The sequence below is a fragment of the Acomys minous genome, assembly GCF_964271855.1.
Source record: "Acomys minous genome assembly, chromosome: 14".
Lineage (NCBI taxonomy): Eukaryota > Metazoa > Chordata > Mammalia > Rodentia > Muridae > Acomys > Acomys minous.
The window spans coordinates 1,911,803-1,926,702 of record NC_140496.1 but is presented as its reverse complement, the minus strand read 5'-3'; the positions used below and the strand labels follow the sequence as shown (position 1 = coordinate 1,926,702).

The following is a 14,900-nucleotide window of genomic DNA, read 5'->3' as shown; positions in this document are numbered from 1 at the left end:
CTGTCTCCCAGCTCTACCTCCACATGTGCACCGCCGATACGCAGGGCTCCGGTTGCAGCTCCTTACAGTATGAGATGGCCCCTGGGGACTGAGGCCAGGGCAGGAGGCCACTGTCAACGCTGGAATGCTGACCCTGGGCCCGGATACAGGTTATTTTTTACAACAGCCTCTGACCCCAGACACCCTGCCAACTCCTCTTACAAATCCTCCTCCTCCACGCACTGCTTCCACCTGTGCGCTTTCTGTCACTGTCAGCCTCTGGGTGTCCAGTGTCCTTCACACCAGGCTCGCTGCCCCCTCAGTTGCTCACTGCTGCTGAAAGTCAGCTGGCACAATGAGCACGGGACGTTCTCTCAACCTCTGCGCAATCTCTGTAGTGGATGTGAGCACCAGTCCAGTCCAGGAAAGTCCCCAGGGTCACTACCAGAGACTCCAGAGTGGCGGCTTCTGGGGGAGAGCTGTGTGCAAACGTTTTAGACGTTGGCCCTGCACCTTAATTGTCCCATTCAGCATTTCAGAAGCCTGAAACCTGGCTCCACACCACTCCCAATGTTGAGGTTATCGACGAGCACCTCAGAGAGGGTCTGTGCTGAGAGGTGGGGTCTTCAGTTCCATGACTAAGTTAAAATGAGGCTGCTGGGGTAAGTCCCCTGTCCACGTGGATGTGGTAGGGGCCCTTTTCTGGAGAGATTAGGGCTGTGGGTGTGGTTTAGGTTCCTGGTTCCATTCCCAGCATGGGGGGGCGGAGGCGGGAGAATTAGGCAGTGACAAAGAGGGATGACCATCTAGTCACAGGAGCCAAGGAGATAGGCCCTCGGGAGAAACGAAACCTACCAGAACCCCAAGACGTCTCTGCAGGCAAGAGCACTTCAGTTGATGAAGCCCTCTGTGCAGCCAGCCCCCAAAAGTTGTCCCCAGACTTCCACACGTGTGCTGTGGCACACATGCTCTCACTCACACACACACATCACTCACCCAGTAATAACAATAATACATTCGATTAAAAATCCTTTAACAGAAACCAAGCCTTCCAACCAAGTTTGGATATGGAAATGTCCCCACAGGCTCAGATGTGGGGGTCCCAGCTGGCGGCACCACTGTGGGAGGCAGAAGAACCGTCAGGCCATGTGATGTAGCTGGTAGGTATAGACCAGAGGTAGAAAACAAGATGACTAAAGGCTTCCATCCTCTTCCTGATCCCTGACCCACCAAGTGCTCCTGCCCGAGTGAGTGGAGCCAAGGTCTTTCCCACCACGACAACCTGTATACGCCCTTAAACTGCGTCAGGAACCTCCCCTCCCATCACTTGCTTCTGCCAGATGTTTGGACGCAGCAATGAGAAAAGTAACGAATGCACCTGCGAGACTTCAGCTTCCAGGATTTAGGACAAGCCCAGTCAAGGCAGTCCTAGAAGACAAACACAGACACGCTCACTGAGGGAAGAGTAAGCCTGTGGTAACTGGACAGAAGTGACAGTCACAGAGTCTCCTGTGGCTCAGGTGCCCACCCAGCTTGGCCTGATGGTGAATGTGGGAGCGTCAATAAAGTGTCATCATTATGTCACCTAATACAGCACATACCACACACGCGCACACACACACACACACATACAAATACATATATACACATACAGACATACATATACACACATACAGACAAACATACATACACACACACACACACACACACACACACACACATACACGTACATGCATATATTACACATATAGAGAGAGAAACAGAAAGGGGCAGAGGACCTTGTTGAAAGATGCCAAAGGACCAAAATGCGACCAGAAGGCTATTCGTCAAGCACAGCAGGGAAGGGCAGAGGTCAGGGCCTCCTTATGGTAGGGTGGCACTTCATCTGCTATATGTTGCCTCCATCCACTCTGAGGGCAGAGACCAGAAACGAGGATCCTTGAGGGTAGCTGTCTTAGAGACGCCTTGTCTTAAGCCTGGCCTGGGGGCATAGAGTTTGTCAACTCTGCTACCCAGAAGTTGAACAGGAGACTTAAAAATTTAAAGCCTTTGTGGGCTTCAGAGTGAGTTCAAGGCCAGCCTGGACAATTTAGTAAGACCCTATCTCCAACAAAGGGAAAAAAATCAAAACAAAACACAAGACATTTTTAAAACGCCGGGTAGCTCAGTAGCAGAGAGCTTGCCAGCAGGGATCTCTGTGGCAGCAGAGAGATGACCTACGGGAGGAAGAAGGCAGCTCAGGTAAACACAGCTCAGCAGCCACTGTTCTCCAGCTTCTGGAGCCTCGCCCCAGAGATTTATTTTAGGTGTATTTAACAGTTTAGGCGCCAGGCGTTGGTGGCGCACACTTTTAATCCCAGCACTCGGGAGGCAGAGGCAGGTGGATTGCTGTGAGTTCAAGGCCAGCCTGGTCTACAAAGCAAGGCTAGGACAGCCAAGGCTACACAGAGAAACCCTGTCTTGAAAAAAAAAAAACAGTTTAGGCACAATTTGGCAATCAACTCAATGCCACGTGCACAACAAAGCATACAATAAATCTCCTCGAGGAGCAAAGTAAGCTAAATAAAGATCGGACATGACTACATCAAAGCTATCTGTAAACTACATGTGACACCTTCCAAAATGGTGGCTTCTACAAACTTACTGAGAAAAACAAGGTTATAAGTGCCCACAGGAGGATCCAGTGTGATCTCCCACCAAACAGATAGCACAAAGTTCACCGGGCTATTAACCATGTCAGCTCCCAGCCTTCTGGGTGGACAACAGATTATGCACCCCTTCTTTGTGGCTGCTGGGAATTGAACTTAGGACCTCTGGAAGAGCAGACAGTGCTCTTAACCGCTGAGCCATCTCTCCAGCCCCTCTGCAAGAACATTTTAGCAGTACCTACTAAAGACTTTCAAAAGTCCACGTCCTTGGATATAATCTCCCCGCTTCTCAGATTGGTGTTAAGGAAATGAAAATGTTTAACAGGATGTTTACAGTAGCAGACTATAAAAACCTGTGTCTCCAACAACAGAGGAATAGTTAAGTAAGTTTAATAGACTACTACAACTGTCATGTTTGTATTTGAGTTATACTGCTTGTAGCTGAGCATGGTGGCGCACGCCTTCCATCCCAGCACTCAAAAGGCAGAAGCAAGCGCATCTCTGAGTTTGTGCCACCACACCCTGCTACCTTTCTCGGTTTTTATGTGGGTGCTGGGAATCCAAAATCGGGTCCTCATGGTTGAACACCAGACATTTGGCCACCTGAGGTGTGTCCTCGACTCCTAAACTCGCTTCTGATGAGGACAGCAGTTGGGCTGGGTCAGGATGGACAGTCCTGGCCACATGTCAGTGTGATCACCTCTGTAAGACCCTGGGTCAGTGCGGTCACGCTCTGAGACAGCAGGCGCGGATTTAGCCTCCTTTACCTTTTGTTGCTGCAGCCAAACACATCGCAAACTAACTGACAGGAGGAAGAGGCTTATCCAGGGCTCCTGCCTTGTAGGAAGGCACATAGGCCGTCACAGCAGGGCAAGCACGGCAGTGGAAGCCCAAGACTGGAACCCTTCGCATCCACTCAGAATAGGAGGCAGAAAATGGTCTGGAAGCAGGACTGGGCCTAGGAATACCCAGTGACCCACTTTCTCCAGGTAGAACCCCCTTCCCAAAACAACGCCTTCCCACTCAAGGGGGACTCTTGTCCTCCCATGACCTTTACCCCCCACCCCACACTCTCTGTGTGAGTCCTGTGTCAGCTGGAGCCAGGAACAGCATTTCCCATCCCCCTGGGGCCTCCATCGAGCCTGCCAGACTCACGTCTCCTTCACATTCCGAGGAAGATTCTCTCTAGTGAGTGTCAGGGCCAACTCAGGGAAAAGGTGCCCTGACGGGCCACGACATGGGCATGTGACTCCAGGGCTTTATTTTTAGCTGGCTAGTGGCACGCCGCCTTTCCCTGCCACTAGCCTCTCTCTACACCTCACACGGTCCTGTCATCTGGCCTCAGCAGACAGTGGGTCCCACGGAAAAAGTGCAGGCAGAGGGACCGGCCCTGGAGTGACTCACATCTCTGCTATTTGCTAATGTGTGGACTTGATGAGCTTGCCTATTCTTTGTGAGCCTTGGCTTTATCTCATATATATATATATATATGCATATATATGAACAATGTGGTCACTGGGAGGAAAAATTGAAATCTTGTATGTTAAATGTCTTGCCTGGTATTAGGAGCAGAATCATGTCCCCACTAAATTCCCATGGTGATGACTTGGACATCATCCTTAAATGGGGAAATAAGATTCAATGGGGGAGCTGGGCAGTGGCGGCACACGCCTTTAATCCCAGCACTTGGGAGGCAAAGGCAGGCGGATCGATGTAAGCCCAGGACCAGCCTGGTCTACAAAGAGAGTCCAGGACAGCCAAGGCTACACAGAGAAACCTGTCTCAAAAAAAAAAGATTCAGTGGGGATGGGCATGGTAGCACATCCCAACATTCAGGAGGCTGAGGCAGGAGGATTATGAGTTTGAAGCCAGCCTGGGATATATAGCAAGACCATCTCAAAATGAGGGGGAAAAATTAAACACGGTGATTGGAACAAAACCTCATCAATCTGACTGCATAAAGGGGAGAAGAGGACACAGCTGTGCACAGAGACCGGATGGGGACACAGGACCCCACAGCTAGTGTAGGCCAAGAGGAGAGGCCTCACGAGAAACAGCTCTGCTGATGCCACTTTCCAGTGCCCAGAAGGATGAGAGAATATATGCTTGGGTTTTTTGTTTTTTGTTTTTTAAACATTTATTTATTTATTATGTATAAAGTGTTTCACCTGCATGTACACCTGCATGCCAGAAGAGGGCACCAGATATCAGTATAGATGGCTGTGAGCCTCCATGTGGATGCTGGGAGTTGAACTCACGACCTTTGGAAGAGCAGCCAGTGCTCTTAACCTCTAAGCCATCTCTCCAGATCCTAGGATTTTTTTTTAATGATTTTGTTTTTATTTTTAATTATATGTATATGTGTCTGTGGGTTTGTGCACATCGGTGCAGTGCCCGTGGATGGCAGAGAAGGTGTCATATCCGCTGGAGCTGGAATTACAGGCCATCCAAGTAAGATGGTGTGGACCCACTCGGACAGGACTCTCACTTAAACCAATGGAATAATGGCTCAGAGAACCAAGAAAACTATGGGGGCTGAGGAGCTAGCTCGGCTGATAAAGACCGTGTCACTCACGAATGAAGACCTGAGTTCAATCCCCAGTGCTCATGGGAAAAGAAAGAAAGAAAGAAAGAAAGAAAGCTGGGTGCAGTGATGCATTCCCATAATCCCAGTGCTGGGAGGAGGCAACTGGCCTATCACAGAGGCCCACTGGCCAACTGCCTAACCCGCTGGGTGGTTTCCAGGTCAGAGAGAGACCACCGTGTCTCAAAACAAAAAAGGTGGACGGTGCTGAAGTGTAACACCCGAGGTCATCTGCCGGCCTGGCCGCCTGTTACCTGCGCGCGCACACACACGTGGACACACACATATAAATGGGACACTGGAAGAAGACTTAAAGTTCCTTTTCAAGTCATTGGCGCAAGGCTTGGAGTGATAGAAATGCCTCAAGAAAGAAAATAACAATCCAGGCGCACTGCTAGACCCTCGTGAGCGAGCTCAGCCTTTGATGGCTGTCGTTTTGAACATCTTTGGCCTTTCTCCGTTCCTCCCCTCTGGACTGCAGCTCTCCCGTGGAGCCCTGACGACAAAAGGGCACCAGGTCCAGTGTGTTCCCAGATGTTAAGGAATTTAGACCAAGGCTGATCCATCCTCTAGCAGCAGAGACTGGCCACCGCTGAGGTGGAAGAGGAGATAAAAGGATTTATTATCTGAACATTCCAGGGCCTTCCAAACAAATCTGTTTCTCCCTCTAACCCCCTCCCACCCCCACCCACCCCCCAAAAAAAGCTGGACTGAGTTCTGGAAGATAAGTGTGTTTTGTTCCCAAGCCAGCTTGTCCATCTCTGTGGCACTTGTACATGCACAACCTCCTTATCAAATGACAGTCTGCTAACGCACAGTCCGGGGGGGAGGGCGGTCTGGTTCAGCTCACCTCATGAGCTGCGAGTCCCAAGAAGGATGCCCGTGGCCGCCTCACTTGTCACTAGCCTCTCATGACCGCGTGACAATGTCTGCGTCATGGAACTGACAAAGAAAACAGAGTAAGGTCAGCCACGAGGGAGAACGGCAGCCACAAGGAGCCCACAAACCCAGGCTTGTCAGGGGAAGGTGTGGTTGACACGACCCCCGGGTGCCCCCCCCTCTAGGTTCCCTGGGGTTGGCCGCAGTTTACACAGCCCAGGTTCCAAACCTGGACATTGTGGTCACTACTATCCCCACAGTAAAGGCGACACACTGGGGGCCACACCGCTTGCAGCATGGTAAGAAATGGTCTAGAATCTGGAGCCGCGCCATGCCCCCTCCCCCGTAGGATGGAAGATGCTGACCGCCTGGGGATCAGAGTCTGAAGGATTCTCTGAGGAATGTGTCTGTGGAGAAACCCATGCTCCCCCGAGGGAAGTGGGGACTGGCCCTGCACATCAGACTGTGGCAGAGCTTACCCTGGCGTGCCCTTTAGCACAGAGCAGAGAAGACTAGGCCCTCTGCCAGCCAGGACCTCAGAGAGTCTAGATTGGGTTGCAGTGGGGTGGCTGGCAAAGGCCCCCAAAGAGGCCTGGTTCAACCCCTGAGACCTGTAAGTGTGAGGGGTTTTGGTTTGATTTTGTTTTTTAGGAAGATAGGTCTTTGCAAATATGATTAAGGGCTGGGCGTGGTGGCTCACGCCTTTTGTCCCAGCACTCGGGAGACAGAGACAGGCAGATCACTGTGAGTTCGAAGCCAGCCTGGTCTACAAAGTGAGTCCAGGATAGCCAGAGATACACAGAGAAATCCTGTCTTGAAAAACCAAAACTACAACAACAACAACAACAAAGCAAACATGAGTAAGGACTGTGAGGTGAGCAGTTATCCCAGGTGCAAGGCAAAAGCCCTAAAAACACTGATTGCTGTGCTTAGAAGACGGAGACCACGTGCGTTAATTACCTCCTCAGCGGCTGAGACAAAACACCTGACCGGAGCTGCTGCTGCAGGGAGAAAAGGTTCCTAGCTCACGGCTGAGAGGATGCAGTCCATCATCATCATCATCACGGTGGGGAAGGAACGCAGGGTGGCAGCAGTGGCCTGACACTGTGGCCACACAAGCGTGAGGTGACCAGTCACGTCCCACACTGACTGGACAGGGAGAAAGGGCCAGATTGCAAAAGTCCAACCCTCACTCCTCACTCCCGTCAACCCACTTCCTCCAGCATGGTTCTACCTGCGCAAGTTTTCACAAGCAGTGCCGTCTGCAGGGGACCAAGCATTCAAACACACAGGCCCCGAGGGGAGAATGATACAAATCCTAACACTGCCGCTAAGTAATGTCAGACAACCCCCACCCCCGACCCTGACCCCGTCCCCGTCACCAGCTGGGAGGGACCCTGGGTCTCAGCAGGGAATGCAGTTTTGTGGATATGGCCGATGAAAGCCCTCTCAGAATTCAGTCCTCTAGAACCGTGAGTGAACGAACAATCGTTTGACGGGATCAAGCTTGTTACAGCAGCCGCGGGGACACTGTACAGCAAGCTGACCACTTAGTGCCTGCGTTAGTGTCAGAACCAGGAGCGAACGTCAGAGCCTGTCATGACCAGACCAGACCAGATCCAGATCAAGAGAACTAGTATGGGCGACAAAGGGGCAGCAACGACACAGGGAAGAGCGCTAAGTAAGCTGTAGACACAGGCTACACAGGAGGCTGAGGCAGGAGGATCGTGAATGCAAAGCCTGCCTGGGCTGCAGAGTGCACTCAAGGCCAGCCCACTGAGACCTTGTTTCAGAAAGTGGAAGGGCGGCTGGGCATGCAGGCCAGGGGCAGAGCCCTCGTCTGGCAGAGGCCTGGGTTCCAGACCTGCCTGAGGGACTAAGGCAAAAGTCTCAAGTGACCACACAGAAGTGGGCTTAGAGAAGGGCAGGTGTCTGTGTCAGCCAGACTCAAAGAACGCAGCCCTGCATCCTACCCCCTCCCCGTCAGATTGCACTGGCCCTCTGGCCCCTTGCCTACCTCCAACCTTGCAAGAAGGGAAGTGGGAAGCAGAGCCAGAGAGGCAGGGGAGCAGGGGAGCAGAGGAGCAGGGGAGCAGGAGTGGGGGCAGCCGGCCTCGCCCCTTTCCCATGCCGGCTTTCATCCCTAAGCAGGCTCAGCTGGGGCAGGGGAGGAACGGGGATGCTAGAATTTAGAGCTTTGACTAACATCTTGGCCCAAACACTGAAATTCCAAATTGGGACTGTTTTCCATTTAAAGTGACCATTGGCCAGGCTGTTTCCTAAGAGCTGCAGAAAAGCATGGGCCTGCCAGGGTTTTCAGCCTCGGGCAAGGGAGCGAGAATCCGGCTGGCTGGACCTTAAAGGAAAATAAAGAACAAAAGCAGAGGTCGCCCTTCCAAAAGCTTGGTAACTGGGGCTCGGTTCAGCCTGCCTGCGGGCTGCACAGAGCCCAGAGAAAACATCTCAGCCTCTCCGTGGAGCAGAGGGTAGCCGAGTTCTGTGAAGGGGGAAAAAATGCAAATTTGTTTTAGTATCACAAGCTTCCTGAGTGGAACCCTTGGCCTGGCATGGCTTGCATTGACGTCAGCCGAGTTCACCATATCAAGACAGCTGTAGCTCCCGCCTGGCGGAAGCCCCAGGGACAGAAAACACATTGGCTTTGTTTCATGGGAGATTAAAACCATTTGCTGCCTGGGTCATAATTCACAAGCCCTGTTATCACTGGGGCCAGGAATGCTGAGCAGAAAAACAAAATAAAGTTTTTAAAAGATTAATTAAAAAGTACCATCGCCACACACACATCAAAACCAAGGGGAGGCAATCCAGGTAGCCCAAGCCTGTAGTCCTAGCTACTTAGGAGGCTGAGGCAGTAAGATCGTAAGTTCAAGGCCAGGCTGGACTGTGTGCAAAATGAGGTCTCGGTCAGCTTAGGCAACTCCTGAGGAACGTCTCAAGACAGAAAGTAAGGAGTGTGCTGAGCGTCTGCCTCGCATCACAGAGTCCAGAGTTCCACCTCAGAGTCACAAGTGGGGGTGTGACACCATGGGGAAGCCTCAGAGGCAGAGCTGGCAGCCAAACCAGGGCGCTCTGTCCTTGCCTGCCCTCCCGGAGCACAAAGGGGAGGGAAAGCTCTGGGCTGCGTGTTCGGGGCCTTTAGAAAGCACATCCGAAAACACAAGTTCCCTGTCTTCTGGAAAAGAGGAGGAGGACCAGATGTGGGAAGCCTAACCCAGGTGAACCCCCTAGCCTCTGGACTCCTGGGAAAGTGTCAACAGAGAGAGATTGACGAAGTGCATGGTGCCAGTACTGACTGTCACATGGCCTGCCTCCGGGTCCTCAGACAACAGAGCCGCTCTGTGTACTCTGAATGTGGAGGGAGTGTGTGTGTGTGTGTGTGTGTGTGTGTGTGTGTGTGTGTGTGTGTGTAGAGGGGCTGACACGGGTGTCCTTCTCTATAACTTTCCCACACTGTTACTTTAAGGCAAGGCCTCTCATTTAGCCTGGGGAATCGGAACGTCTCATGTCCAGCCCACGTGCTGGGGTTACTGCCACACCTGGCTTTCCCCACCGGTGTTAAGGGCCCAGACTCAGACTCGGCGCTGTCACTTTACCTACTGTGAGCTCTCCCTATCCTTCAGTGTCTTCTTGAGAGATAGCGGTAGTTAAAGCCCAGCTACGAAATAAATCAGACAAAGGGCTGCAGAGAGAGCTCAGTTCCCATCACCAACATGGCCGCGCGCAGGCACCTGCAACCCCAGTTCCCATGGACCCCATGCCCTCTTCTGGGCCCCACAGGCCCTGGGCACGTATGTACATGTGGGCAAAACAATTAGACATAAAAGACAAAAGTTAACTGCTTCATGTTTATTTATTTTATTTTTGTTTTTGTTTTGAGACAGGGTTTCTCTATGTAGCCCTGGCTTTCCTAGAACTCACCACGTAGGTCAGGCTGGCCTTGAACTCAAAGAGATCTTTCTGCTTCTGCCTCCTGAATGCTGGGATTAAAGGTGTACAAAATTTAGCTCAACAAACAAACAAACAAAAAACCATAGCCAGGCACAGTGGCACATGCCTGTAATCCCAGCACTCTGGGAGGCAGAGGCAGGAGAATCGCTGTGAATTAGGAGGCCAGCCTGGTCTACCTAATGAGTTGCAGGACAGCCAGAACTTTAAAAACTTAGTTTTAAATGCAAAAAAAAAAAAAAAAAAAAAAAAAACCAAAACCTTATATACCAAGGTGGTGATGAACAATGGTAACTTGTTGTTATTGACCCCTTACAGCCCCCAATTTATAAATTAAACTTTATCATGGACACATGTGTAGGGGACGTCTGAGATGGGGGTTGTACTATGCAGTTTGAGGCATCTAGGGTCTCAGACCCCGGAGGCTAAGGCGACTCCCACATTCCTGCTGTTTCTGCTGTGCTGGTGGTGTTTATGGGGTAGCATTGTGCACTCCACTTCCCTTTCTGGAGCCCGAGGAAGTCTCTCAGGTTGGGAAGTCTCCCGTTACATACCATTTCCTCAGACTGGGGACTTCCCTTGGGGAAGAGAGGCTGTGGAGGAAGAGCTGGTTTGCTGTTGTTGTTGTTGTATGTCTGTGTACAATTTACTGTTATTACGTGTGGGCATGTGGGCATGCATGTGTGTGGGCATGTGTGCGTGCATGTGTGTGTGTGTGTTACATGTGCAGGAACATGCATGCACAGAGGTGTTTGTTGTAGGACTCCAACACTCTCTGTGTTCCCATGATACCGGGCATCTCACTGAGCCTCGAGCTGTGCTTTACAGACTTGCATGGCCCTGCCCTGCTTTGTATATAAACTCAAGGGTTCAGACACAGCAAATACTCTTAAACACTGAGCCATCTCCCCAGCCCTGCTGGTGCCACTTTTTCTTTTCAAGATTTATTTATTTATTATTATGTATACAATATTCTACTTGCATGTACACCGCATGCCAGAAGAGGGCACCAGATCTCATTATAGATGGTTATGAGCCACCATGTGGTTGCTGGGAATTGAACTTGGGACCATTGGAAGAGCAGCCAGTGTTCTTAGCCTCTGAGCCATCTCTCCAGTCCCCTCTGGTGCTACTTTTAATCTATTCTTTATTCACAGCTATAAAGTTTGGCTTAATTATAGATAAACCATAAGAGTTTTGTTTGTTTGGTTGGTTTGGTTTTTCAAAACAGGGTTTCTCTGTGTAGCCTTGGCTGTCCTGGACTCGATTTGTAGACCAGGCTAGCCTTGAACTCAGACATCCACCTGCCTCTGCTTCCTGAGTCCTGAGATTAAAGAACACTGCCTGGTGTTCTTGTTTGTTTGTTTGTTTGTTTGTTTGGAAAAAGAAAATATTTTAATGATAATAAATGCATACCACGTGACAAAGAGAAATCAGCACACTGAGCTAGGCATGAGCTTGTAAATAGCACACACAGCCCATGCTCAACACCAGAGGCAAAGCTATGGTGGGAACCAGGAAAGTCCTGGTGGACTCTGCGACCCACCCTTAGCCTGCTGCACACACAGTAGCATGGTGTTGAGGGTAGCATGCCAACACCCAAGGGTGGCATCGTCCTCTGTGAATGTTTTTCCCTGAGTCCCTTCCACAAGCCATTGTTAGTGGAGCATGCTGGCTGCACCTGGGACTTCCCAGGCTCCACAGGACAGACACTGTTCCCCAACCAGGCCTGCGGGAGGAGCCGTGCACAGCCCAAGCTGCTACAGAGCTCAGAGCTGCAGTGCCGACTCCACCATCACGCTGACCTGGGCCTGATCCTGAGTCTGAACCTTACTAGATCTGAAACTGACACTTATCCATGACTACTTACATTAGCCACCCCTTATCAGCGCTTACTACATTAAACACACATGCGCGCGCGCGGTGTGCGCGCGCACACACACACACACACACACACACACACACACACACACACACACACACACACACACAATCACCCAGGTTTCACGCAGCCCAGGGCAGCATCAATTTGCTGTGTAGCTGAGGATGACTTGACCTTCTGGCTCTCCTGCCTTCCCTACTGAGTGCTGGGATTACAGGCATGCGCCACCACACCCGCTTTACGCTACGCGTGGAAATCCACAGCTTCACACACGCTAGGCAAAAACTCTGCCAGCGAGTCACATCTCAGCCCCGAATTAGCTACTTTTCTCATATTCGTGACAAAAATCCCTGACAGAAGTAACTGCAGGAGGGGTTTGTTTGGCTTTCCTGGTTTAAGGTCACTCTCTGTGATCAGGAGCTCGTTACATCGGCACCAAACAGGAAACAACGAGACGCTGGAGCCAGAAGCCGGGCCGGGCAGTAACCCTCAAAGAACACCTGTCCGCATTCCTACTTCCAGCTGAAGGCCACCTCCAACAATTCCTTAACCTTATAGCGTTATGAGAAAGAAAAGTTAAATATGACATATGGTAAAGGGGCCAACCTAAGCCGTTACAGAGAGGAAGTAATACATTAGTGTACGTGTGTACAAGGGTGTGTGTGTGTGTCAGAGTCCCACCCACCCTGCAGCCCAGATTAGCCTCAAATTCAATATGTAGCTCAACTGGCTTTCAACTCACAGCAATCCTCCTGCCTCGGTGTCTCAGGTATTACGATTACAGGCATGAACCACCATGCTCAGTCTTTGTGTTCCCTGGAGTAGATAGTGTGTGTGTGTGTGTGTGTGTGTGTGTGTGTGTGTGTGTGTGTGTGTACAGGTGATTTGGCTGCGCATGCACTTGTGCACACACACATACACACACACACACACACACACACCACACACTTTGTGTATGCCTGATGCCCTCAGAGGCCAGAAAGAGCATTTAGTCCTCTGGAACTTGAGTAAAAGACAGTTGTGAGATGCCATGTGGGTCTTAGCATCAAACTCAGGGTGACACGAACCCTAACCTCTGAGAGAACAGCATTAGCTCTAAATTGCTGAGTCGTCTCTCCTGAGATGGACCCCAGCCCCCAGAAAACATTTCCTGAAGAGATAGTAAAGCTTTCCTATTTGACAGTCATACTGCTTCTGTAGTACCTATGCAACTTAGCCACTGAAAACACAATCAAGCCCTAGAAAGCTTTAAGTATAAAAACAGGCTTCGGGCAGATATGGCAGGTGGGTGGGAGTTTACCTATCTGTTTCAGATAAAAAGAAATGTTCTCTCTCTCTCCTGCTCCTGCTTTTAGCGTCCTCCTCTTCTGAGCACAGACAGACCCCAGGGTTCTCGGACACTGGAAACTACCTGGTTCTGTCAGGGCCTCCAGAGACTTCTTCTGAGCTCCAGAGACTACGAACAGGGAGGCTGCGCTCAGCTGAGGGAAAACTACTTTGCTCAAGAGCCAAGCCTTTCAGTAATCAATCAGTCACTCAGAAATGTCTCCTTAAGCACATGGGGCTGCTGCCTGGAGGCGCAATGGGGGGATGGCTCCTCACCAAGAGCACGTGGGTGGGTGAGAAACCCCCTCCTCCCTGCTGCCCGGGTCTCACTTGCAGTTTTACAGTCTCAGCTGTGTATAATAATCCTTGAGCGTCACATTTTCCATGTGTCAATGTGAGCACTGAGGAAATTCTGCTAAGTGGCAGCACCTGTGTGCGCACCAGCGTCTGAGCCAGGGGCTCTAGGAGGGACCAGGGTCAGCCTGGCTGCAGGGGAGGGGCACCCCACACAGTGACGGCCAATAATAGGACAGGACAGGAAGGGGGCCCTGAGACAGAAACGGAGAGGACAGTCGTGTGGAGACTCTTGGTGCTTTTGCTGTTGGACCAAGAAGTCAATGATGTGGCGTGTGGCGAGATCAGAAGAGGCAATAGGTCAGGGTCAGCAGGGGCTGTGAGTCACCGGGCTGGGTGATGCCACCACACAAGGTGGCAGGTGCGTGTGCCTGACAGTTCGGACACCCGGCGGATAGAAGAGTGCCATCATCAAGTCTCAGGGACTTAGCAGGTTGCTCCTGAGAATGCCAGACAGACCAGGGAGAGATGGCTCAGCGGCTAAGAGGGCCCGCTGCCTTTCCCAGGCCACAGCTTGATTACTACACACTGGGATGCACATAGCCACCTGTAACGTAAGCTTCAGAAGCGCCAAAGTCCTCTTCTGGGCTCTGTGGGCATTCACACACACACACACACATACACACACACACACACACACATACACATACACACACACACAGCATTCACACACACACACACACACACACACACACGGCATTCACACACACACACACTCATACATATGGTATACACACACGACATATATTCATAAACATGCACACACAAGCATACACGGCACAGACACACAACACACACACATGACACACACACTCACACACATGACATATTCATACATATGTACACACACAAGCACATAGTGCATACACACTCACAGGGCAAATACAAACAGCATACATACTCACCACCCATGGCACACACACAAACATACACACTCATACACATACACATGACATTTACACACGGCATACATACACACACATGGCATACACACATGGACACACACTCACGCACATACACAAAGTTAAATCCTTTTTTAAAAAGATGAATCTTAAAAAAAAAAAAAAAGAATGCCAGGAATTAGTCCAGACATGTAGTGCCTGTAATCCCAACACCCATCTCGTGGCAGGCTGGGCCACCAGGAACTCCGCCTGAAGGCCAGCCTGGCCTACACAGCAAGACCCTGGACACCCATTGTTTTGATGCGGTGACACACTTGGAAGAGGCAAGTTAGGCGAAGACTTTCCTTGGCCCCCAGTTTCAAGGCACACAGCCCGTGATGACC

General features: G+C 50.9%; 1 long non-coding RNA gene across 1 annotated transcript; it reads right to left on the bottom strand.

Moving 5' to 3' along the window:
* Positions 1 to 5,921: 5,921 nt before the first annotated feature.
* LOC311582958 lies at positions 5,922 to 8,240 on the bottom strand. The gene is made up of 3 exons (XR_014774330.1): positions 8,108 to 8,240; positions 7,051 to 7,239; positions 5,922 to 6,153 (listed from the first exon to the last, which is right to left on the bottom strand). It is a non-coding gene; the product is annotated as an uncharacterized lncRNA (long non-coding RNA).
* Between the last annotated feature and the right edge of the window lie 6,660 nt (positions 8,241 to 14,900).